The sequence below is a fragment of the Anopheles stephensi genome, chromosome 3, assembly GCF_013141755.1.
Source record: "Anopheles stephensi strain Indian chromosome 3, UCI_ANSTEP_V1.0, whole genome shotgun sequence".
Taxonomy (NCBI): domain Eukaryota; kingdom Metazoa; phylum Arthropoda; class Insecta; order Diptera; family Culicidae; genus Anopheles; species Anopheles stephensi.
Window position 1 is genome coordinate 26,676,238 of NC_050203.1, and position 26,113 is coordinate 26,702,350.

Here is a 26,113-nt window from a genome sequence, read left to right on the forward strand (position 1 = left end):
AGGTTGTAGTGCCACAGAAGAAGAAGAAGAAGAAGAATTCCAATAACAACTCGCCTTTTTCTTCCTAAAAGCCGTTTTTGCGTTTAAGAACCTGCGCAGCAATAACACTGAAATGATCTCCCTCACTCTGTAACCAATTCCGTAATGTTCGATGTAGCAGCATCATACTGCCACATGCCAAATACCTTCACCGATGCAGTTATTGTTGATGTTTCTACTTTGAAACTCGTCAGTCTGTGCATATTTAATGACGCCTGCAAAACCAACAACCAAACGGGACCGGGTCGCGTACGAAAAACATCCCGAAAAACAAACAACAGCACTCTGGCAGCAATAAAAAAGAGAGAGCAAATACTACCAGCACTCCAATGAAACCGTTCAAACGCTACTGCAGCTTTTCTCGCGGTTTATGGAAAAAAACTTCACTTCAAAAAGTTAAATTTCGAAGAGACTCTACATGTGTGGTTGCCGTTTGAAGTTTGCAATCGAAACTCGAGCAAAAATGGGGTTTCGGGTTTAATATTACGCTGCTTGAAACCCGCCCAACACGAGCGGAGCACAATTGCGCTGAGTAGCGAATTTGTCGCAAAATAATCCTATTTGGTTGGATGCAACTGTGAAACAGCACTTGGGAAATTATGTACTGTACTGTATTGTGTGCCTCCTTCAACTCTGCGGAAGTTGTGGTTGTTTTTTGGTGGAAAACGGGGAACTTAATTCGATTCGGTTTTGAGTTCAGGTTGTAACATTCACTTTGTAATGCACATTTTGTTTGTGTAATAATCGCAATTATCAAACTATAATCTGTAAAATGGCTTCGTAAGCCAGCCATTTTTTCTATTGTTGCATTGAGCATATTCATTTTCTTGTCAAGTCCGGCTGTCATTTAATTAACAATAAGAACGGGAGAAATTGGCCGTTTATTGCAATGGGTGCACAATTTGCAGCACATTATGCTGATAGCACACATAATCATCATCAAAACGGATGATTATCAGTGGAATGCAAAAAATATATGGTTCCCCAACCATTTGCTCACTCATCTTTGTGGTGTTAAATGAAACCATGCGTGTGCATAAATCATGGCGCGTCCGTTCACGGACTCTTTAATTTAGTTGGTGTTGGTGGATTAATGCATTTTCATTATCTCCACCAAAATCCGTAATGCATCCACACGGGAGAACAAAAAACACACCAAACGAAAGGAACAAAAGCATACCAATGCAATTTCCTGCTCGATGTGATGACAATCTTTTATTTTGCAAAGTTTTCCTTTTACCACATTCTCAACGAAAAAGGCCCGAAACAGCATAAAAAAGGATGGCACTCGCCACTAATGAAACTTCCACATTAACGTTCCAATCTGATGAGTTTTGTCATCGTGTCGTGACGTTTAATTTTTGGTCCTCTCCTTAACATACCGGGCGGTAGCTGATGGTAACATGTTGACAAGCGCCAACTGCAAACTTATCGAACTTTTGGGGGGCAACTTCTTCTTGCACAAGGCAACTCATAAATTATCCTTCTCCGGAAGACGGCTTCAGCGCGCGTGAGTGGACGACCCCTGTCAGGAGCATCGGGCGTTTTTTTTTTTTTGTTCCCGCAGCTTCTCGTGGATGTGTTTATTGCTCCCTTTTTGGGACTTCATTTGCGTCCCGTTTTCTAGCCAATTCATTCAAGACGCCGTATGCAGCATGCGCAATTGCGCACTGCTGCAAGGATGATGTTGTGGAGCTCAAAGTTGCTCATTGTTTTTGAAGCAAGATGTCCTTCGCTCTGTTGCCGAGGTTTTCTTAAGGCGGCCTAAATCTTAATCAAAATATGCGATGAAAACTTTGCCCCCGTAACAGGCTTTCTAGGGTTATTGTGCGCAGTGAGCAGCACGGGTTCAATCGATTGTGCTTCAGGTCCGGAACCGTTCCGATGGAGTCACCTTCTGTTTGGGTTGTAAAGTGAAGGAAATAATGGGCAATAGTTAGACGATGTGCGGTCGGATGCGCGCTATGATAATGCTGTGTCACACCACACACTGCGACAACTTGCGCCCAGACACCGACACCGAGAGCCATTGCAAGTCCTTCGCGTTTCACGTTCGAGTGCGTGTCAACAGACTAAACTTTGCGGTCGAGCACACACACACACGCACACCACACCTCCGCAAACAAAGGACCGTGGCATACGGTGGACGAACTCGACGCGACCCAGCTACATGGTGCGATAGATACCGCACCCATAAAAGCGATACGCGGTGCAAATTATGGTTTATGAGTTTGGACATAATATTATTTGCCTGCTCTCCAAAAACCCGGTACACGCTGCAGATGCATTAGCCGTTTAAAAGGTTCCTCGGTATCTTCCGGCTATTACCGGTACACGGTGATACTCGATTGTTCGGTCCAGCCAGGCGTGTGCCAAGTGGTCAGAACGTTGAAATAGACACATGATAGCACTTCTAGAAGGTGGTGAGCTCATCGGCGTCCATGCCGTCCGGAAAAGCCCCAAAAACCACAAGCTGCTGCGGTAGTACATGGCTCAATGGGGTTGCATGTAACAGGCCGGTTTGCATTGGCAACTAACGATCCAGTGGTTTTCCGCTCTCTCTCTCTCTCTGTCTTCATTTTCCCATACATGAAACTCTCAACGCTGATCCGCAAAAGCCAAACAAGAAGAAATGAGGCAACCTACGCTTCGTCAACTTTTACTTCAATTTCGCATGATGGCACTGTCGTTGCTGTTGTTCTTCTGTGTCGTGACGGAAGTTAGGACTTCAAGTAGAAAAAAAGCTACTCTTGAGTGCATATTTTGTGAAAGTGGCCGGCGCAAGGTGACCGTCCCTTTTTACAGCGATGCGGCTCATTAACGGTGACAAAGCATTAAACGAAGCTTGCGGCTACTGAGTGATGCAGTGAGTGATGCAGCGAGCGCGCCACACTAATGTAGAAGTAATTACTCGTTAAAGTGACTGACCGCAGCATTGTCCGGATGTCATCTAAAATGGCTTAATGGATGGGAAGGAAAAACAATCAGCTTTGAAACTGCTTTTAATTGCTTTGTTGTTACTGATGAGTAGTTTTTTTTACGGTAAATGTTTGTAAGTTATGAAGCTATCGCTGGTTTTCATGCTGCATCGTTTGCTTTGAGATTTTATTTAAAAAGCTTTAAGAAACGAGATTTTTAGAAGACCTTCAGAATTATGTCAGGAATCATATTCAGGACAAATTATAAAATTGATGACTGAATGTGTTTAGCCCCTTGGTAGCCTTGTCGATAAACCTATGCCATGCGTGTTTTACTTAAAAATATTTTTAACTAGAATCTTCTTTATAGTTTCGAACAGTTGCTCTAGGCCCTCGACTAAACATGAAAGGTTTCGAGCAACCAGACTATCCCAGTTTTTTCCACCAGCTTTTGCTATCCTTTACACTATAAATTGGAATAAATAGGATGCTGAAAAGACATAACTGACAATAATCATTGATTGATTAAACTTCATAAAGTTGATGAGGCGCAAAACATTCGATCATTGGGTTTGAGTGGATATAAAATGACTAATAACGTATAAAAGGATTTAATATAAAATACTGTACTCATTTGGATTTGGACTTCGAGGGTCTGGAAGGACCATCGATTGAAAAATCTTTCAAATCAGTTTAATTTTCGAAACATTTTCACACCTTTTTAGTCAGAAAAAGCAGAATTTTTTTTTTAAATTTTATATTGTATTTTTCGTTAATATTTCGTCAAACTTTTCCAAAAGTTTGCAATTTATTTTCTTTTTACAAAACTCTTTAGATTTAAAAAAATTGATGCCTTCCGTATCTATTTTATTACACCACCGGCTTCAATACCAGAGTGAAAAACCACGTCCCACGCGATCCGGTTCACCAGCTTGATCATGCTGGTTACAAACCGGAACAAAGCCCGCACCAGCAACAGCCCGGACAAAATGTAGGTGCATCCTTTCCTCGTGCGCTTCTTTCTACTCCTAACGAAAAAAGAAAAACTCAACGAACGATGGTTCAATCTTCGACCAATCTTTTCATCGTAAATTGATTCCGAAAAGGTTTCCGTCACCCGGGCGGTTTCACCGCCGTGCAACACCAAAGCGCCAAGGAATCATGGATTCTGGGATGCACGAATGAATCCGTGCTTCAAAATGGGGACAACCAAACACAACCACGAAAAGGGAAAAATGTCCGTGAGTGGAAGGATGCGATATCAATTTCATTTCTGATACACGCTTTCACGCTTCGTCGCGAATACGTCTTTGCGAAACGAGCGCTCGTAGGAACTTGTCTGTTTTGACCCTTTTTTGCCGGTTGGTTAGGGGATCTGTGATAATCTCGTTCACGCTTTCCAGACTGTATCAAAATCACGCCGACGCCTTAGAGTCCCGTCAATCGATCGAACGATTCGTTTCTTTAGGCGCTTTCGATTTCGGAGCACAAAGCTTCAAGGAAGAAGACGCGTAGATTTTCGGGTCGAAAGATCTTCCGAGTAGTGGCAATCAAAATAAGCAGTAGCACGTCTGATGAAATGCCATTCCATTGGAAACGGTCCTGCGTTCGGAATGTATCTCTGAAAAGAAGTTTTTCATTAAACCTAAATGGTATAAATTTAAAACTCATTCACCAGTCGCCCGCACTAGATTTTTGTCCCACAGTCAGGTTTCCTAAGAACTCCGGCTAGCCTTAAGCATTGACACCTTCATCGAGACCAAGTCGTTCAATCCTCTCCAAACAAGTAAGATCAGCTCTGTATTTTCCTCTTCGGCGGTAAAATAGAAAACAACGATTCGATTTTCTTACGATGCAAATAATTGAAAGTCTCATCTTCCATTGCGGCGGTGCTTCCACTTGCTCCATTCCGAGAGGCAAATTGAAAGTGTTTCGCTTCCTTTGAACTAGCTGACAGATGTTCGCTACGTTGCACCTTAACGAAGTTTACCGTTTCCGTCGAGCGTGATGACTTCTGTTTTAAGCTCGAGGACGACCGGCAACAAAGTTACTGTACACGTGTCTAGTAGTCTAGAGCCATCGACTAGTCCACCAGTTCGGAGCTAACTTTGCGTTAGGTCGAGCAGATGACTCGCTTTCATCAATTGCAGAAAAGTTCCCACACACACACACACACACACAATCCAGCCATTTCCCGGTCGTCATTACCGTCAGAAGGTCGTCAATTCAGGAAGAAAATGAAACTACTTCTTCTCCGTGCAGCAGCTCACTGGTTCTTTATTTCTACCGCACCGTCACCGAACGGTGGTGACCTATCAAGATGCCGGGTGCTGTCGATTGCGAATGTGTCGAGTGCTGCCGGTGACGAATGTCGCTCATAAATGATAGTGTCGAAGAATATTGTCATTCGGCACAAGTCTTTCTTCATGTCATCGAGACGATGCTCTTCGAGTTGGCTGGCTGGATTGTCACGCTAGAGAGACCAGCGAGACGTAGTCTTTGAGATAGCGGTCCAGCGGTCTGAGCTTTTGTTCGTGGGAAGCTTTTCCACTTGTCAGTACTACGTCAGCAGAATGAAGGCACGAAAAAAAAGCTGGAAGTGAAAAAAAAAACTGCTCCGGTAGCAGTAATAAGTGTGCGGAAAATAATAAGGAAAATGGCAAACATTTCTTTGTCTCTTTTGTTTGCCTTTTTTTGTTGTTGTTGGGGCCCGTTCGTTGTGCCTGGCATAGGTTTTGCTTCGCTAAAGGAACTACTTTAACCATCGGCACTGGCTTCCACAGCTTTCACGGTGAGTTGTTGAGCTGGATTATGCAGCGACATTTCCATTCAAATTGATTTTATTTCCTCTTGCGCGATGCCTTCTATCGCTCCCCACACACAATGACAGTATCGAGCGGAATGATTGTTCGAGTGTCTGTGTTCGTGGAAGAAAGGAAAGAATCATCTTCGTGCAGCGGGAAAAAAACCAGAGATTATAGTGGCGAAAAGAAAAAGAAAACAATAAAATTGACGCATTGTAACTGCTGTCACTCCTGTCCAACGGGCACGGGCACTATCAACGCTGGGTTGCAACGACGGGTGCACACTAAATCACTTGTTCTGAGAAAAACTTTCAACCCACAGCACAATGTCAAAGCAGATCGGTTTCGGTTACTATAGTAGTGGTAAAGCTTTCCCACCGAGATCGATTGTCGTACGCAAGAGAATATTAGCTTAACAATGCGAAGGAAAAACGCAACATGGGAGCATTTAATATACTTTCCCTGTAAGCATCTTCTTACGACGATAATTCAAAATTGAAGAATAAAACAGACATACACGTAGGAATGATGAACATGGAGAAAACTTTGACAAGCATTCTTTATGTTGAACCCCGAACCGAAGTCTTCTGCATGTGGCCGATTCGGTAAAACGCACGACCGGCACTGAGAAGCAGCACTGAGCAGAAATACTGAAAGTATTAGTCCGGAATAATATTTTTATTGGCTTGTCTATGTCGGTGAGTTTTCATCGAAAAAAGCATCCATACCGACTTTTCTCTACCCGGTGAAGACACATCGAGACGTTTGTGTTCCAGTGTGTATTTGTTTTCAAGTTGTCAATTTTTTCATGTACGTATTTTGATGACCTCCTGGTAGATTTCAACTCAGTTACTCACACTAAAGCATGACATTTTCTTTCGAACAGATAAAACTGACACTGTCAACATGAACCGGACACAAAAAAAAAATCCACTCAAGTGTTGAACGTACACTGTAAATACTTGGCTGAAAGAATTTTCTTTCCACATGCTCAAGATGTGTGTGAGAGTTTAGAAAATGGACGTTCGTACCACCGTTTCGTGGAAAACTGACTTGACTTTTCTCCGACGCAACTTGGAAAGCAGTAAAGCGTACTACTTCACCAAGCAAAGTCATTCCACCGACCGGAGTGCAGCGCACTTAAGGGCCATCGTAAAATAACATCAACCGCTCATCATGAAGTTCCGGAGCATGTTTGTGGTTTCTGATTGCAATAAAGGAAACCGGATCGAATGATGTGCCAGAGCACCAGCGACGAGTGTCCTAAACAGTGCCGGACGTTCCACACACAGTGTGTGTCAAAATAATGGTTTACGATTTGCTGAGATCCGTTCCGTTCTAAAATGTTCCTATCGAAGAGCTATCAATCCTTGAGCTTTTGTCTGATTGGATTGTTCCGGGAGCGTACGTCGTGGTTAGTAATGGAGTTCGTTTTTGTTCAATTTTGTTCATTTTTGAAATGAAGGTGACTCATGTTTAAAATTCACTTACACTTGGGAAGTTTTGAGCTGCAAGTAAGTTTTTCGTTTCAAGCAGGAAAGCTTTATTGTCACAGTGGATAATTGAAGTTTTCTAAGGTTCATTTGGCTTATCAAAATAGTGACTAAAATTAACTCCTATTCCTTATTTGCGAAAAGTTCAAAATACTATTTTTATTTTAGAGTTTTAAACATTTATTATAGTTATTAAAATACTTATCAATCGAATTTTCATACATATTAATTACAGTTAAATTGCCTTGTCACATTTTTAAATCATTAGACAAATAACTCATTATGACATTCATAATTGTTTTTAGATTTGTGGCTTAAATAGCTATTTTTAAAATCATACTGAGTTTCAACACTGATAAAAAAGTCTGCTTTATAAAGCATGGTCTTCGGTCATCCTACCTTTAGTTGTACGAGCCTTTGGAAAATAACGATAAACGGTACCGGATCGATCATATACAACCATTTCTCTCTTAGTTCCCTTGAAGAACGCATACAAACCCGAAAAAAACCGGCAGAAAAATCAAAGATTTATCTTTGTCCCGAAACGTCAATTGATAGTTAACTCGCCGACCATCCCCCAAAGCACTGTGATCGATGAGCGAAAGTATCGAGCTGACTTCTTGAAATGGTTTCCGCACGAAGGGAGAGTCAATTTTCACCTACCCGCACTTTATTACATTTCACTCGGCCAGTAAATCAATCTCGCGTGCAAATGCGAGGTGTGTCTGGTGCAGGCTCCAATCGTTCGGCATCAAAACAAACAAAGACAACCGAAAGAAGAAAAAAACCCAAAACGAAACCACAACCGAAGCATCCAAAAATCACCTGAACTATGGTACTGTCAGAGCTGGCGGTACATAGCGATAGCGCAGAGGGGAAACGACGAGCCGGTATTAGATTTATGAGGCTATGTTTACATCACCCGAAACGTGTAGCCTGCTTCGAGCGATGGATGCATTCCATGAAGTGGGGCCAGATGGGCAGAAAGTGCAATTACTTCAACGAAGCGACATTATTAAATTTGCCGAAATAATGAAGATTTGTGGCTCACGATCGAGGACGGATTGGCGCGATTCACGCACGCGATGGTCATTTGTTGGGTTCGTTTTTGCACTCCTTATTGTGAGTTGTGAGCTAGTGCTGTGCTGTGTGGGATGGTTCTTTTGAAACGCCCGATACCATTGATCACTGGTGGACATATTTCCCTTTCTACCGGTTTAAAAACCCCCGGCAAAGCAAAAACAAAAACTGAGCTACGCCTTCGACTCGTAACGCAGACAATGCATTTTCGACTGGCAAAACGCAACTGCAGACCTCACAGCTTCGATAAATTTTCCCGTGGCCTTGCACTTTAACTCCCACACGCTACTCTTCACCCTTCATCAGGCAGGCACACTCACTCCGAGCAGGTTACCAAAGACCACAAAAGCCAAACAAAACGCTGACTATTGAACCCACCACGCGTTCATGTGTATGTGTGTGTGTGTGTGTGTGTGTGTGGCCATGTATTCCAAAGGCAACCAGCGAGATACACGAAGAAAAGGCACACAAAAAACCTTCCAGCAACCTCCTGGAGGGCCCGAATCACGGGCAATGAAAAACGTGCCGCCTTCTAAACATGCCGCCGGCCATAACTCGCTTTTTGGTGGCCAATAAATTAGGAAAACATATTGCTTTGCCATCTTCTTTCGGCACCGGTCTTGGAGTGTTTTGACCGCTTGAAATTCTCTCCGAAAAAAACCCGGTTCTTCTACTTTTAACCAGCGCCGTTTAGTGCAAAAACGGTGGACGATTTTTCTTCGGCCAGCGATTTGTTTTGCTACGATTGCTGGCCACGGTTGGTCTAGACGGCACGCTTCCGGTTCGGGCTCGGTACTGGTGGTTTTCTTTCATGTTTTGTACGGTGTGTGTGTGCAAATAGGTTTTTTGTTTTTCTGTTCTTCAGTGAGCCCCCTTCTGAGCATCACAAATGCGCGAAACGATTTCACTTCCGTTTTGGGAAATAGCGGTCGGTTGGTCGAGTATCGCGTAAGCTAGCCAAGCGACCGGAAATGAATTGCATTCATTTTCTTTTGTTCTTTTCTTCCCAGAGGAGAGAGAATGTTTTTTGAAGGCGGGATGAATGTTTTGGTGCACCGATTCGATTGGAGTGCCGGACCCTTGGTGACTTGAGGTCATTTTGGCTGAGCAGGAACCACTGAGACTTGCAGTTTTGGTGCTGTTTGATAGTGAAGGGAATGGCAAACGATACAGTTAAAATAAATACGATTACGCCCAAAGGTGTTTAAAACAAATGTTTGCCATTTACATATTTATTTAACTCTCGAAATTTTTTTTTTTTAGGTTATCGTGAACTTAGGTTGTTTTTTTTTCTTTCTTCATTTAAGCTGTTTGTTTCTTTAATGCTATCAAGAACCGTCTGGCCGTGTTGTGATTAAAATAACATTAGGCGTCTCCATCGAGGATCAATCAACGAAATATTATATGATCGATTTTGATTTTCTTAATTCAAGTTATTTTTTTCCAGCCATTTTCCATGCAGTTAAAATTTCTTGAAAAATAATCTCTTTTACTTGCATACAATAAGAACCAGGAAATAAAATGACCTCCAGAAGAAGCCTCCAGCCATCCTCCAGATAAAATGCAGTAAAATGTTTTATTTTTTTGTGAGAAAATTATACAGCAAAATCAACCAAATTTTGAGTGCCTTTTATGCATAACTACTCATTTGCTTCTACATATCTGCAAACATTGCTCCTTTGTATGGTTTAGTTTGTTTTTTTCATCAGATACGCAACCAACTCGAGGAAAGTGTACGAAACAAAAACAGCACGAAGCGCACCTTTTTGCAAATGGAAATCGTTCGTCGCAGTGCAGAACAGCTGCAGCACAACTGTCACAGCAAATCGTTACTAATGATTGCTACAAAGGCAGCACCGTACGAACGTGCCCGTCATTGTCGTCTGCTGTGGAGAACCGTTCGAGCGCACGCAAAAGCCGTGGCAGGAGGTTTTTGTGATGCCTTTGACTTCTCAAGCGTCATGATTTCGTTTGATGACGTTGATGTTTTCATTCGTTTGTATATTTGCCTGTTTGCGTTTGTGTAGTGTTTTTTTCTTCTTTCGCTTGAAAGATGTATCATCCATTGCGTTTAAAAGGAACAGATGAATCGCTTCAAAGACAATGATTTTAAACTGACTTTTTCTCTTTCTCTCTTTCTCGTTTCGGTTTAGGTGCGTACAAACATGAGCGACCAATTTGGGTTGAAATAACAGGGGTTTTAAGGTAACTGAAAGTTAAATAGTTTTCAAACTAACCACTCAACAGGGATGTTCAAACAGCCTTTACCAGGGAAAAAGTTTTCTCTTCCAGAAACATCTTCAACCACTCATTTACATCAAAATTGGTGATGACGATATAATACGCCTGAATGTTACGCTCCCTCCCCACACAAAACTGCCTCCCTTTTACATCGGAACACCCATCGGAATCGAAAGTGAAACGGGCTGAATCAGATCTGCCCGTACAATTCGCCCGAATCGCCTTCGACTGTACGCTTGCCTCCGTTTTCCCCCGTTCGGTTAGGTCCGCTCTAATTTCACTAATAGCACACGCCGTTAGAGAATTCGCCCGGTACACGCCAACGAATTTTAAGCAATTTATTAACTTCACCCAACCAACAAAACCGACAACCACAACCCGACCACAATGTTTGCCTTGGCAATAAACACATTTGGATGGAAAATTGGAAAACTGAACTTTACTACAATCTTTCAGAGGTCTCCAGCACCTACCGGTACCCCACGCTTCTCCCGCTCATCAACAAACAAAACGCACCAGAAGATGCTTTTAACTTGTGTGCCAGATGTTCGGGGGTTTGGGAAAATCTGCCCCCGAACCGCTGGTAGAAGCTGTGTTAACCTTTCCCAAGCAACAAGCTCCGGACGCTCTTCCGCTTGTTTGCGTAGAGTGGTAGTACATGGGGCCGGGATGTTACTTTATGATAGGTCTAGCTTGCCACTTGCCGAACGCACATAACGTGAAGCCTCTCAACTCTCCTGGCCAATCGGTTGTCCTAGTTTTCTACCAATACACAAACGCACCGGGGAAAGCGTACACGAACCGAAAGGTATCGAGCACCGTTGGGTACCGGGATATATCGATGTGAAAAATAAATATGTTTATGTTTGCCGTTTACACAGAGTGCGCTCGCGCTTGGCACACTGGCAGAATGCTGGTAGTGCGCAAATATTGTAACTTTGTAAATTACAAAACCAGATTCTACGCCTCGGAACTGGCGCGAGTGCCAATTTTGTGTCCAATCTGAATCGAGTGGTGCGTAGCTGGGGTGGTTTGATGGGTGGTTGTGGAATCTTTCCTGGGGCCTAATTTATGATAACGGTAGCAACAATTGTAAACAGCCTTTTTCTCCAATCCTCGTTTCGATTCTCAATCAAAACGATGTCATGCCTGAGGGGTATTGATGCCTGTTTTAGGAGATACTGAATGCTCAGCGGACGGTATCATTTGCATGCTAAGGAATGAGAATATTAAAGTGTGTTGATTGCTTTATTAATAGGCCATTATCAAATGGCGATCCCAATGAGCAATAAATAGAACAATTTGTTAGCAAAAACCTCACGAAACTTGTTCCTAATTTATGATGTGCGTCTAATGTCCTAGAATTTCTTAGTGAAAAACTCAATAAAATCGATCTTCTAGTTAATCGAAGAGAGCCGGATAGTAGTTTAGTAAAAGTACAATTGGCTAACTAATGACACATTGAACACTCATCTGTACAAAAAACTAATGAAAGTGACAGTATTATTTCTGCTCATGCTTTTTATTAATGTAATTAGTTTCTCCATAAAACACAAACCTCCTTCTACAGAGCCCCAATTTCTCATTAACCTAAATGCCTTTATTTTATTTTCCTACCTTTGCTCTGCCCACTCAAGTAACTTTTTTTTTTTTTTTATTCATAAAGAACGGCCTGGCCGTATTGCTACACTCAAGTAACTTCATATACGCAAATATTCGATATCTCTAGTTCTCTCTCTCTCTTTTTTTCTCTCTCTCTCTATTGCTCTGTTTTGGTGCTGGATCACATTTAGAGAGATTTAAAAGCCCTCATTTTATAGCCTCACACTTGAAAATCGTCTCACTTCCCTAAAACGCCCACCACGCGCATCAAGATGACGTTTTAATTAATGTTATATCTTCTCGGCAAACTTTCGTTATATTTCATCCACACTGCTGCGCATCCTTCCAAACCAAACCGTCTTTGGGTCGCTTTAATAAGATGCCTTCTTTTTTTTCCTTCTTCGTTTTTTTTCTTTCTTTTGGCTATCTCTATTTTGTGATCCTTACTCGCCAGTTTCCACTTTTACACCATTTGTCAGTTTACCGTTTGCGTTGCTTCTTTCGCTCGTTTCTGGGCCTGCAGGAAGCTATGCGCCAATGTTTGTGGCGTGATGTGGCAAAAAATAACGACAACGCGGCTCACTGCTTCCGATGTCATTCGGGTGTTGATGCCAAAGTACACTCGACTCGAAATGCCCACAAAAACCAAAGTTTTTGGCCAACTTTTGACCAGATAAGCTGCCGGTGGCGCCAACGAATTGGTGTATAAATGGTTTCTTCTTTGCCTGTGGTAATAGAATTTATTTGAAACAAAAACTAAGAGTTAGCTTACCTTCCAGTGATATATTCCAAAAGCTTTACTGGTACTCAGCATTAAGGCAAAACATACAACAAAAAAGGGGAAGGACTTTGGACGGTTCCCGGTAGTATGAATTATGTATACGCAGCCAGAATCTACAAATCGCGTGCAAACGGCGTACATGTCGAAACATCTGATACAAGATAATAATGTTTAAAAGGTGCATTCCAATTAAGTACGGTCTCTCTCTCTCTCTCTATGTTTCAAGCGAGCTGCAGTCAGCCAAAAGCCCTAAATCCGAACCACACACACCCACCCACTGGCTAGTGACTCAGTGTCTGAATGTATAGTCTTGCGAGCTTTAATTATTCCTCACGCTGTACCGTAGTGTCCTGATGAAGTTGTTCTGGAAGCTGGTACTGACACAGGATTAGCACAGTAGTAGTGCAGTGCAGTACGGTGCAGCCCTAGCTGCAGGATGCTCGAAAACGATGGACGACTTGTCACGTTCACTTGCCACCTACAATTATTTCACTATCCTTTTTGTGATTGTTTTTTTTTCTTGTATATGTGTGTGTGTGTGTCTCTGTTCTTCTCCACCAGAAGCCGGCTGGTTGTTGTGCATTTCCCGACAGCGGAAATTCATCGCTCTTTCCAATCCACCAATCCAATAAGCTAAGCGACCATCCGAACCGACCAACAATCTGACCAAGTGGACGTGACATTTTCTATCCCGCAGTATCCCCCGGGCGCTCAGTAGAATGAAAAAAAATGCATTTTCACTTTTCTTTTACTCCGAGTGCTATCTTTGCTGTTCGCGGAAGGGCCGGTAGTAATGGAGGAAAAAGCTGAAAACAAAAAAAAAACATCTTCCTCTAAAGAAGCGCCAGCGAGTGCAGTGCCGGGAGACACACGGTGTTGAAGAAACTACTTGCTTCGCACTGCACCAAAGAATATAATCCTCGAGAGGGCCCAGGGCCGGGGTAGCAGATGCTGAGTACCGGGAGCTGCAGCTGAAATGAATGAAAATCCACTTTTCACCGAAAAACGAGCAGCCACCCGTAGCACCACAGTACGGTGCGCTCGCGTAATAGCATCGCAAAGACAGTCGGAAAGGATTATGACTTTTTTAATTTTCTTCATTATGTGTGTACGCCACATCGTCGTCGTCGTCGTCGTCTTCGTGGACGATGTCTGCAGCGCATCGTCAACGTGCGGTTCGTTGTCAAATCCACTCGGTGGCTTGATGGCCTAAGGACGTTCGTCGCACTTTTCTTCAGTGTGCTCCATTAAGGGTAGCACCGTGCAGGCGGGAGGATGTGAAGAAGGGTGACGGTTAAAGGGAAAAACGGTTTGTCCGCGATCGAAGAGCACACCGAGATTGGTCCGGCAAACCGGCGAGGTCCTCGTTCTGCTTCATCGCCAGCTAAAAAGGCTAAGTAGGTGGATGGAATCCTTAAACGAGATTCGTCCTTCCTTAGGTGGGGTTCGGTCTTCGGAACGGATCTGCTGAAGCCGTTTGCTTACGGAGAGGAATCGTTACCGACGCGATTGGGCCCATCCTCACCCGAGTTAACGTTCTTCGCCCCCTTTCGCGCGCTGGTGAGCGTTTCGCATCAAAAGGCGCCGGCATGGTTGCTCGAGATGATTATCTTTTATGTCTCAGCGGAGGATTTCCGCTTAAGTGCATTCCGTCGTGCTCCTTCTGGATGTTTCCGTGTTTATTTTTGGGACTGGTGTTGCTGCGTCTAGAGCCGTCCGAAAATGTCCTCACCCACAATAACGTGGACTGTTTGAATGGATTTGGGTGTATGAAAATGTGGATAACACGAGACAATTTTTGGGGAAATTTAAAGAAGATCGATTTTAACTGGTCAGTTTATTTCGTTTAAATGGTAGCTTTAATAGAACACTTGGATTTTAATTTAATTTTCGATTTCCATTCTTCAGCACCATTCGAAAGGCGAAGTTATTAAGGTCCTTTTCATCATTGAAATATCTTCTAAATTTAACATTACAGAACTTGCGTAAGAAAGCATTTACTTTCTACTTTTTCTTCTTCTTTCTTTGCTCTACAACCCCGAAAGTTCTCGGTCTGCCATTTCTGGCATTCTGTTACTTAATTTGAACCGCAGCCCGCAGTATTAAATTCCCTTTCGGAAAAATTTACTTACAAAAGCCAAATTCTTATAATTTTTTGACGGTTTTGAGGTGCAGTCCGGCGTAGCTATGGAGTTTTCTAACTCATGCTTGAAACCCCCATTGGTAGTTTACCAACGAGAAGACTTCTTTCATCACGCTTCAAAGATGATTAAACTCATCGTGCTCATGGTTCAGCACGCTTGTAAAACACTCAACCGATTGTACCGATTTACTTTGTTCCTTTGTGATCCAATTCATTCCGACTCAATACCTTTCAGGCTCCAGAACCAGATTAACTGTGGCTTTACTGATCGGTACGAACGAACCATGACAGTGGGAAGGCATCGTGGTGAATTACCTTTCTTCTGCAACGCGAAGGAAGAAGTTAATTTTCACGCCCCTGCTGATGGGGAAAGGAATCTAATTAAGAATACACCGAAATGGTTCCAATTACCGATCCGATTATTCTTCAACCAATTTCGGAAAGGGGAACATTGTGTGCGCCCGGAGGGTGAGGTTTCCGCGCGCAAAAAAAAAAATAACGCCGGAAATCCACAATTGAAAATGATTAATGACTTTGAACGAGTTCCCATCGTTCGGTACGGTTGTATTCGTTGTTTCATTTAAGTTTTCCCTCACGCCTCAAGGGGGATGATCGTATCGTGGCGTTTTGTTTTATTTCACCCACAAACTTTAAGGTAAAGTTTCAAGAGGTTACCATTCGCTTGAAATAGGGATGAACATTAGAGCAAAAATTATAATTCTTTCTGCGGCAAACGATGAAATCGGTAAAGGGATAACTGGCCTTTCTACCAATCAGCTGTACGATTGAGCTTTAAGAAGGATTAATAGTAGAAGGCTTGTGTATTTGCTTGCAAGAGTTTTCTCTATCTATTTATCCATCTCTTCTCAACGAGAGAAAAAAAAAATCGTTTCAAACTGCCCAGAAAAAAACAACGGTCTCCATTTGTCAGTCCAACTGTTCCTTCAGGCTTAACACGTCAAGCAGCAAATCCGCCGGATGTGAGCAGGACGGTTGACAGTTTTCAGCGTGCTGGTTGCACAAGCTCAACACCCGACTACGAAATATGCTTTACAATCGCTTGTGACAAACAAGGCTCAGCTTGGAACAATTTTTATCGCTCCATTTGTTTCTGCCTTCCCAGTTTGCTTTGCTCCATTGCCCAACAAGTGCAATCGAAGAAGTTATCCTCGCTTATCATGCCTCGCGAGGCAGGTTTTCCCTGGATCCATTTTTGGTGTGGCGAGGAAAAATAAGGATCGGTGAAGTTAAGAAAGGCACCAAACTCCTCCCAACAGGCGAGGAAGAAAAATGATGCTGTTTTGCTTAAACTTTCCGTTGCCAGTGTGCCCTCTGGGTGCCAAGCGGCACGAGGTGTTATTTATGAAATCGTTTATAATTTCTTCAACACGGTGTCCACGGCGTCCAACACGGACGACCAACGGTACGAAACGTAGCAGAGAGTTAGCTTTGTTGGCATTTGGATGATTTTTTGTTTTTCGTTTATTCAATTCTGTTGTGAACGGTGAGCGCCTTTCTTTTCAGGCGCACTGATGGCAAATGGTTGCTGCACGAATGGCCACCGACAGTAAACAAACGATCGCGACAAACAAAATGGTGATAAATCCTTTTGCTAGCCCGCTGAGATAAGCACTGCTCGTCCTTTGCCAACCCCCCTTGATGGCTGGCGAAAAAGGGTTGAGTTCCTTTGTGCAGGGATGCGCTAAATTGAAGCTTTACGTACGCACAATGCACCCTTGCACGAGCGGGACTTAGCTGCGAAACGGACAATTCTTCGTGCGCCATTGTGCAGAACATTAGCAGTACGTGACAACACCTTCCATTTGTGTTTAATCCCTTTCGGGACAAACGCCGGGTAAAACGTCCCGAGCAATGTGAAATGAGAAGTGAAGCGAGTGCAGGATAAAGTTTAATCGTAAACAAACAACCTTACAAACGACATTGTATTGTGTGAATGCAAGGATAACGCTGCTCTGCTCACCAAAAGGGAGAAACAAAATGCTTTTAAACATGACAAACAAGAAGAGAAAAACGCACATACTTTCTAAGGTGCTCAAGATAAACACTCAATTGGGGTTAGATAAAGGTGGACCAGAATGATGTTTGCTCAGAAGTATAAAATCAATTGTTTTCTTTCGGTGCTACTCGACGGAAAACTTTTGAAAACGGTTGATAAAACTGGAAACAACATTGTTCTAACAGAAGGTGATTCTGACTTGTCACCTCAGGGGAGCAATGTCAATCAAAGCAAGATGTGATCTCGGTATCCAATGTAAAAAATATTATTCCATGATAAATTCCCTCGAGGGAGAATGTTTCTCGCCTTCTTTGGGGCTATCGAAGCATTGGGCGAGATGTTGTAAAATAAAATCAAGTAAATCAAATTAGTAAGGAGAGTTTCCTTTTTGTCTATTTATACTTTCTACTCTACCTGTCATCGATATTGCTGGAGGAATAAAATTAGATTAGGCCCAAGCCTATCTACCACGAGCTTCATTGTGATTTTCTTTTATTCATGGGAAAAGAAGTTAAACAGCAATGTAGTAAAATATGTAATTTATTGCATACTTTTAAGCGTTTCTAATGTGAGGAAGAATTTAAAGATACCTGCAAGTATGATAACGAAAAATAGGAAAACCTATGCTTTAATTAGACAGAGCAATAAGATTGCGTTTAAAAAAGCGAAAAAAATCAGATGAATGCTTGACGAAGTACTTTGGCTGTCATCTTAAAAATTATACTAAATTATTCATAAAATTATACAAAAAGATTCCTTTTTTCATATTTCTACTGTCTTTTAGGTAAATTGGCGCTATACCCTTATTAAAGATCTAGATCGATGGATGAGACGATTGCAGTACCGAAGTTCACACCCGAAATCGGGTTTCGAATCTGGTCCATTACGTTTTGCAGTACGTAAGACTAGATGTCCTGCAAGGAATCTAGACATGGCAGACCAAAAGACAAAGCCTATTGAAGTTATAGAAATGAAAAGAGATATAATTGAATCTTATGTTCACTTCGAAGCAAAATAGCAAAATATATCATTGAAATAACAAAGAGACGCTTCCTAAAATATTTTACCTAAATTAAAACGGAATTTAACATTGCTGTCCATTCGAAGATTCTCGATTGCCTACATTTAGGCGTTTTGTACAAAAAGTACTAAAACAATCTAAGATTTTCAATGGTCGCTATATCTAGATATTTCACCCTTTCATTCATTAAATCCTCTGTAAAACGTCTCACAAATCATATTCTCAAGATTGTTTTATTAAAATTAAAACTCAAGTGCAATCAATTACCACTCTGAACGAAATAACTGTCATTATTATGATAGAATTAATATCATCACGCAGCCTTACAGTTTTTCTTCGCTCCAAGAAACATAAACATGTGTCCACATGAGAACGGTCACCAGCATCATAAATCCACCAGTGTGCAACTGTTTTAGTTTAGATAACTTCCCACCATTATTGGTGGTGTATTGAAATACCGCCTCGGACCGAGGCGCAATTCATTCCATCCCCCTATTCGCTCTCTCTGAAGTTGAATAAATCGTACAAGAAAACTGGACGGACTTGACTTTTGCCTTCCCAGGGGCAATAAATCGTCACTAATCGAATGATCGTGCCAGTTACTTCAGTCCAGCTGACCTTTCGTCGGACCATATCCCGCGCTTATCATCTTCAGACAAATATGCACTCACACTTCCACCCAGTCCAGCGTTACGTCCAGCAGCTTCAGTTCATGAAACTTTCTGACCTCAGAATTATGACTATCTTCTCTCGGCCAATAAAGTAACGTGCAGAGTGGGCAGGTGAGGAGAGGGAGAAACGTCGTGTCACGCACTGCTTAACAACAAGCCAATATCGTAATGCCCTACGGGTGCTTTCTTGGGCGATGCGGATAACTTTTACCAGAACCACACATAAAAATTCATCAACCAGAAACAATATGCCCTGTCGTGTTCTTGGTGCCTTCTCCCTTCCAATTTCTTTTCCTTCCTCTTCCTATTGGGTTTGGGGCTGCGCTAATGGAGGTGAACGAAGGTTTTGAATGAACGAATCAACATTAGCCATGTTTTGCCACCCATCGACCTACCTGCTGCTACCGCTGCTGCTGCTTCTGCGGTTGGGTTACTCCACACCAAATAAAATATGACGATCATTATCACTATTTTACCTCGGCTACTGGTGCTGTATATGCGGAACGATGGTATCACTGATCGAACACTCCATCGACAGGTGTTGACCGTAAATCAAACCCGAACGAACGGCAATTCTTTTGACGCTTCTTGCCGCACAACAACAACAGCCCTACAGCGTCCTTATTCGGCTGTACCATGCACGGTCCCGTCTTTGCTAAATGATGATGACAGAAAAGGGCGGAACAACCTTCTTCTGTTGACTGTCACTGTGGTTCGACATTTTCCTGTCAAATAACAAATCAAACCGGGCACGCATATGGAGCGTGTGGTATCGTTCTGTGGGCAACGGGAAAACAAATAGAAAGATTACAAGCTGGAACAAATGGTTCCAGGCTGCTCCGTTCTCTGCCATTCCGGATGACAAGAGGCATCATCCCTGTGACGATGTGTACAACACGATAGAGATCTCGATTTATTGAACCGATGAGCAAAACCCTTTCACGCTACCAAACCCCATCCCGCCCATGTTTGCCGTTTCGGAGGCAAACAGTGCCACATACGTTTGTCGTGCAAAAATATCGTCAGAAGTCGAGATTTTATCTCGCATGTGTGTGTGTGTGTGTGTGTGTGTGTGTGTGTGTGTTTATGCTCACTTGTGCAGTGCCAGTACGGAAGGGCGTCCATTTTGTGACATGTTCGCTCTTTGTTGTGTGAATAAAATGCTGCTTCGGGTAAATTGAAGAACACGCATGAGCAACCGTACCAGAGGCGGCCTACTCTACATGCTGCATATATGAATTCGCTTCGTTCAACACAATGATTCCCTCCACATAGCCTAGGGGAGTTACGACTACTAGGAGGACAGACGTCGGCAGATGTCTTAGTTACCGTACGGAAAGTGAAGCCAGCAATCGTTCACCGGGAGTATACGAGGAATTGATTGTAAATTTGCTTTATTTCACTCTCGGTAATGTGGGACATTTGCAATTCGAGTACAGAGCAACAACCGATGGCTGATGTGCATGATGGCGTGGTCATAGTCTTTGTGTTAAGGTTCGTTATCGCTTAGAGAATCTTTAACGTGTAATGGAGAGGAGAAGCATCTTTTTGTCGTATTAAACTACTTTTAAATAAACTCACTGAAAGAACAAGTTCTGTCTTTTTTACAATGTGTGACTTCAAGATTAAAGTGAAGAAAATTCTGTAAGTCATTCAATATTTTATTCACTTCTTAATTGTTGATTAACTATCTGCGATTCATACTGATAATTTAAATTTGCCTTATTATACTTTTCACCCCTGACATCGTTAAATAATTAACAAATTTAAACAATAATAATATAAGATTTTTTTATATAAGAATTAAACTTAAATAAAATTAATTTTATAACTTAGCATACACCTTTATAAGTCGACTTTTTTACTGATTTTTTGTACAGAAAAAAATGCAGACGTTACCCAGTGACCTTAAATTTCCGGGAAAAAAGAATATCAGTAGCTGTGTATTTGTTTTGCATAAATTTAGAAGTCACAGATACTTCTCTGATAAATGTTTGCCAAGGAAGCATTACTTAAATTATTATAAACAATACACATCTGCAGTGGCACATAAAATGCTATCTCCAACCCGTTCATCACTTCCACCACTTAACGCTGCACTCGGTTTATGTTGAAATAGTGAGTTTATAGCTAACATTTACTGCTTCACTACGACCGTCAACGCTTTAACTGTCCGGAAGTTGACCGTCGGAAAGCAGCTTCTCCATCAACCGTATCAGCGCGTTATGATGAGCAATTGTTTCGCTACCGAAAGCAACAAAGGGGAGAAAACCCAGTTCAGTAAGATAATGGTTCTCAAAGAACCCAAACCCCATCAGATTTCCGCAACCCGCTCTGGGTTAGATTACTTCAGGTTTTTGCTTCCACTTAGCATGAGCGTTTGGTTTTTTTTTTTTAGTTCCACTCCCTTCTATTTTCCCTGCTTTTGTTTCAAAAGTGAACGGTGATGGCATAGTGCTGGCGGAAGTTTGTTAAGTTATTGTAAACGCAAACAGCTTCGGTTGGAAAAGTGTTCCGGCGCGAGTAAATCGACGATAAAGTAGACAGCAGCTCCCTCGCGGCAAAGCTGCCCTTGCGAAACCTTCTGAAAGGACTTTTTTTCTCCTAAATTGTTTGGTTATGAGGATGTTCTGGTGGCCAACACCCACGGCACTACCGTGGCCCAACGACGACGATGATGATGGTGATGACCGGTGAAGATATTGAAGGTGATGAAGAACAATAGTGGAAGAAACAGCGGACAACATCATTCGCCGCATTTTCTTAGCACTCATTTGTTTGTCCATCTATTTTTTTCTTCGAGTTTTAGCTTCACTGGTTCAAGATTTAAGCAAGACGCTGCAAAGAAAAACGAAACCATGTAATTTGAAGCAATTACCCATACACGAACCTTGAACCAACGGACGTGGCACAAGCTTGATGACTGGAAGAAGACTTCTACCATCGCTGACGAACGGAACCCCGATCCGAAAGTGGTATTTTCCGGACAGTGCTACTGCGTCCAATACGTGCACATACATACAAGAAGAAAACGTTCGCTCGTTCCCGAAATCCTCGCCCAACATTTCATCCGCTTTACCCTAGCTAAAGCGAGTGATGCGCGTTAAAGCAAAAGCGGGAACCCGCGAAACAGATGGGATGAATGAAAACGTTCAAAACGATCCTTCAGAACCTCGTCCATTGTTAACCTTACCACGCCGAACTGTCTTTTGCCATTCCCCGGTACTCCTCCTCCTCTCTTTCTCTCTCTCTCTCTCTCTCTCTCTCTCTCTCTCTCTCGCTGACTCCCTTTGGACCCTTTGCTTTTGCTTTTGCTTAAGTAGCGAAACTCAACGAGCCGCCGGTGCTTCTCTTGAGCAGCGTAGATGGGTTTGGTTGGTTCTTGAGATGCAGCGAAGGAAAAACTTTTAACCATCCTTCAAGTCGTTCCTTTCTTTTCGCGAAGATGAGCACCTCTCTTAGCTGGCGGTTTTAAAGCAAGAGCAATGGTATCGGGGCGCGAAACTTTCACCAGGGAAGCGCTCCTTCGGGGAGACTTTCCATTCTTTCCATTGGACGTGCTGTTTCATTCTCGTCCCTTTTTTTCTGTTGCCTTTCGCCTCTGCATCATTTTGTCTTCCACCATCGATGGAGTAAGATGACTTGCAAGTTAAGAACTTACCCCATCAGCTTTGTGTAACCTTAATGCACTTATGGTCGGTTCCCGTGTAGCAGGCATTCATTCAATCCTCACACAAGCACACTTCCGGAGATGCATTAAAGTGCAGTTTGATAGTGTAGTTTAGTGCACACGCACGCTTTGGCGAGCTGAAGTGGGCTTGAAAGCACAATCGTTCGGTATATAATTGCTAGTCAAACCCGGTGGACACTAGCGCCTTTCTCCTAAGCCGTCTCTCCCCTCTTTGGCAAGAATTCCAGTGGGATGTGCATATGAATCCCTCCGGAGCCTACAGTACGCCCGGCGAGTATGAAATTCAATTCGATCAATCTGTTAAGTGGTTGACACTACCACTTTGGAAACCACTGACAGCCATTTCTGATACAATTTGGCCAAACCAGACGACGGTCGGCATATTAATTTGCCTGATTGTTTCGTATACAATGATAGAGGGAGAGAGAGAGAGAGCGATTGGGACTGGACTTTGATACCATGCACCTGAACGAAACGAATCATTGTCCGATCCGCGGCACTGATTATGATGATGTCGAGAGCACGATAGTGCTAGTTAATAATTATGTCTCTAATTATTCCGGTAATTAATAGATACCTCAACTACAAGATCGCTTCCTCTCAACGGCTAGTGTCAGCATTTCTGTCACCTATTTTCTGACACCTGACACACGCCCAACATGCGTAAGCATAAGCCCCACTTCCAATCGCACTCCTACTGAAAGGCTAAAATTTGTTAAAGTGGATTCGAAACGTCTCCCAAATTGACATACACATGATCGCACGCCATCCTCTCCGATGGCACTCACATCTCAATCAGCTCTCGTCCCCGTGATTCTCCTACCCGACGCTTAAATCTACTAATTGGCAACACTGTAATTAACCACAACAGCTACCCGGTTTGATCCGGTGGAGGTAGACACTCCCAAAAGAACATATACCAGTGAAGGCTAGCGGGTGGGTTGGTTATTAGATTTAGTTTATCTATTTTTGGGGTGGTTTATAGGTGGGATTTTGTTCTGAATGGGTTCCAATCAGCATTTTTGGTTGAATGAGACAGGCTAATGAATGGCGGGTTAAGTTCTATTGATCGTGTTTATTAATTACAGTGTATTGGTTAAAAGTATTTTAGGCTCACGCTACCAAGCGCCTATATGTAGGATTATTTTTAAATAAATAGAGCTTATGAGGGTTCATCAACAATGTGCCAATAGTTTCGTACAACTAATAGTTTATTTTCAATTTCTATTTTTCAGGGCTACCTCGACAACACCACAATTTGCTAGCGTCAGAAAGGTAAGGGATTTTGTATTTTATACCTTAGTACAGATCGACTGTGCTATTTTCTGCAAGCCTGAAGGTATGCAATTTATCGTTTTCGTTCGTTGAAAAAGGGCTGGCCATATATTTTAACAATCAATCGTGCACCTTAAATGTTCATCCCACATAAAACTCTTCATGCTATATGGTTGTGGGATAATTACTTCTTTCTCCCAACCATTTCACTGTATCCTGGAGTAACTGCGAGATGAATGATGCCGAACACAAATATATTTTGCTGTTTTTTTGAAAAATGTGGTTATGATTAACGTTCATACAATTTTTCTTGATGAAAATCATCGAATGCCTTTTTTCTAAAGTAAAAGCCTTGCCTTATTGCTAGAAAAAAAATAATATTCTTGTACAAATAATTTCATACTAAAATATATTAAGCAATTGCACACATTAAAGAGTTTAAAAACACTGTGAAAACTGAGAATTCAGAACTTCCTTTTATATAACTGTTCTAGAATACAGTAAAACCTGCCCCTTAAAAACAGTTTCCATAATGGGAAGGATTTAAAATTTTGGCACGTTCTTTCTTTTTTGATGGTGCAGCTAACCCATTCGTGCGAATAAACTCAACTCATTTCGATTGCCCTTTCTAATTATTCTGTTGTAACAGCACAAAAGAAACTGTTTGCTGTGTTTTGTGCCAAACACAAAACTCTTTTCATTTTATCGTCGTTCTATTGGTTGCAGTCCGGTGTCTAATATTTGTTTCTCCCCTGTGTTTGTGGTACATGTGTTTCTGGCACAACCCAAAATAAACCAAAAAAATGCTTTCGTGCTCGCACAAAGAGCAGTGCACTTTTCAAGTGATCATTTCTAGTTCTTTCATTTATTCGCTTCGTTCATTTCAAGCTATCTTTTCCCTCGGTTCAGGCAGTATGAGCGGTAGCGAAAAACAAGACACCGGTACGCTGGCACGAGCAACGTCAGCTTGTGAGTTTTCTTTTCCCACCACCGAAATTGCTGCCCTGCATCCTATCCTTCGGGATTTCCCTTTTGTTTGGCTGCACTGCAACCGTGGGAAATCGCTACACTGCGCTTGGATTGTGTGTGTGTTTTTGTTCGTTTTTTTTTTTCTCTTGCTACACCACCCGCGACGTATGTGCATTGTTCTAACGATTGCGATTGTTTGTTTTACTGCCATCACCACCACCACCACCAAGCGACACGGTCCATGTAAACGTGTCAGACCACCACCGTGGAAGGAAAACGTGATTTGCAATTCTTATTTTTATTACCGCCATCGGCCACCCGTTCATCCTTCTCGCGCTCCCCACCACCAACATTTGCACATGTTCAGTGTGACGAGCAAATAATAGTACCGGTTGTTGATTGCCACTGCCACCTGTCCGTCGGTGTGAGTGATATTTGAACATGTAATTATGTGCAAGATGGAAACAGCTGTGTTACTCAGCGAAAAATAGCTTTTTGAAACCGTTTGTGATACGTTATTTTAAACGAAACGCGCTTTAAATAAATGTGTTGTTTACTCGGAGAAATTGTGGTTACGAGGAGACATTCCTTACTGTTTGCAAAGTGTAATTACTAAAGGCTTTTCCTTTCGCTGGTGCCCCTGGGTACCATCGGCTTCATCAAAAATCAAGATAATTGTATTTCGTGGTAGGCAGCAAGCGCCGTATGCCGTGCTACCGTTGTTAATAAAAACCACAAAATCTAATCACACTCAATCATTCCCGTGGTGACTCAGAGGAGCAGGTTTCAGAACCAGTCAAAACCGCACAGCGAGGAAAAACCAAGCACAGAAAAACAAATTTAACGACAGCAATACGAAGAGCTTAACTTTTAACTTAAATAAAGCGCAATTCCTTGAAGGTAGATACAATTCTTCGTTTTAAATTTGAGTTAAAAGAGATGTCATTCTACTATATTTAAAGTATTCCAAAGTTTTGCGAGGATCGTGCAAATAGTTTCTATTCCTGAGATTACCTTACAGCTATACGAAATGATGCAAATTTATTCTATTTTTAACTGTTTCCATAAAGTCATTTAAATAGATTCTTTTTTTTTCAATTTTATTTGCAATATAAAAAAAAATGCATTTGAAAGCCTTAAAAAAACTTTTCAAATTACACGACTTTAATTAAAAAAATCATCATGCAATTTTTCTTAAAAGCTAAATACGACAATTAATACAAAAATGCCACTGCGTCCTCGGTTTGGAAAAGCCTCAGCAGTGTTAGTGGATTCTAAAAGGACGTTGTCTATAGATTAAGGATGTCAACTTTGAGCTTGTGTTGATTTTTTTTACATAATTTACTTCTCATAACACTTCCAATAAAC

General features: G+C 42.1%; 1 long non-coding RNA gene across 1 annotated transcript in view; it reads left to right on the forward strand.

Annotated features, from left to right (window-relative positions):
- Positions 1-26,113, forward strand: part of LOC118511491 — an 84,475-nt gene that overhangs the window by 45,550 nt on the left and 12,812 nt on the right. Inside the window, exon 3 of the long non-coding RNA XR_004906155.1 lies at positions 23,737-23,776. This is a non-coding gene — a long non-coding RNA (uncharacterized LOC118511491). The remainder of the gene's footprint in view (positions 1-23,736; positions 23,777-26,113) is intronic.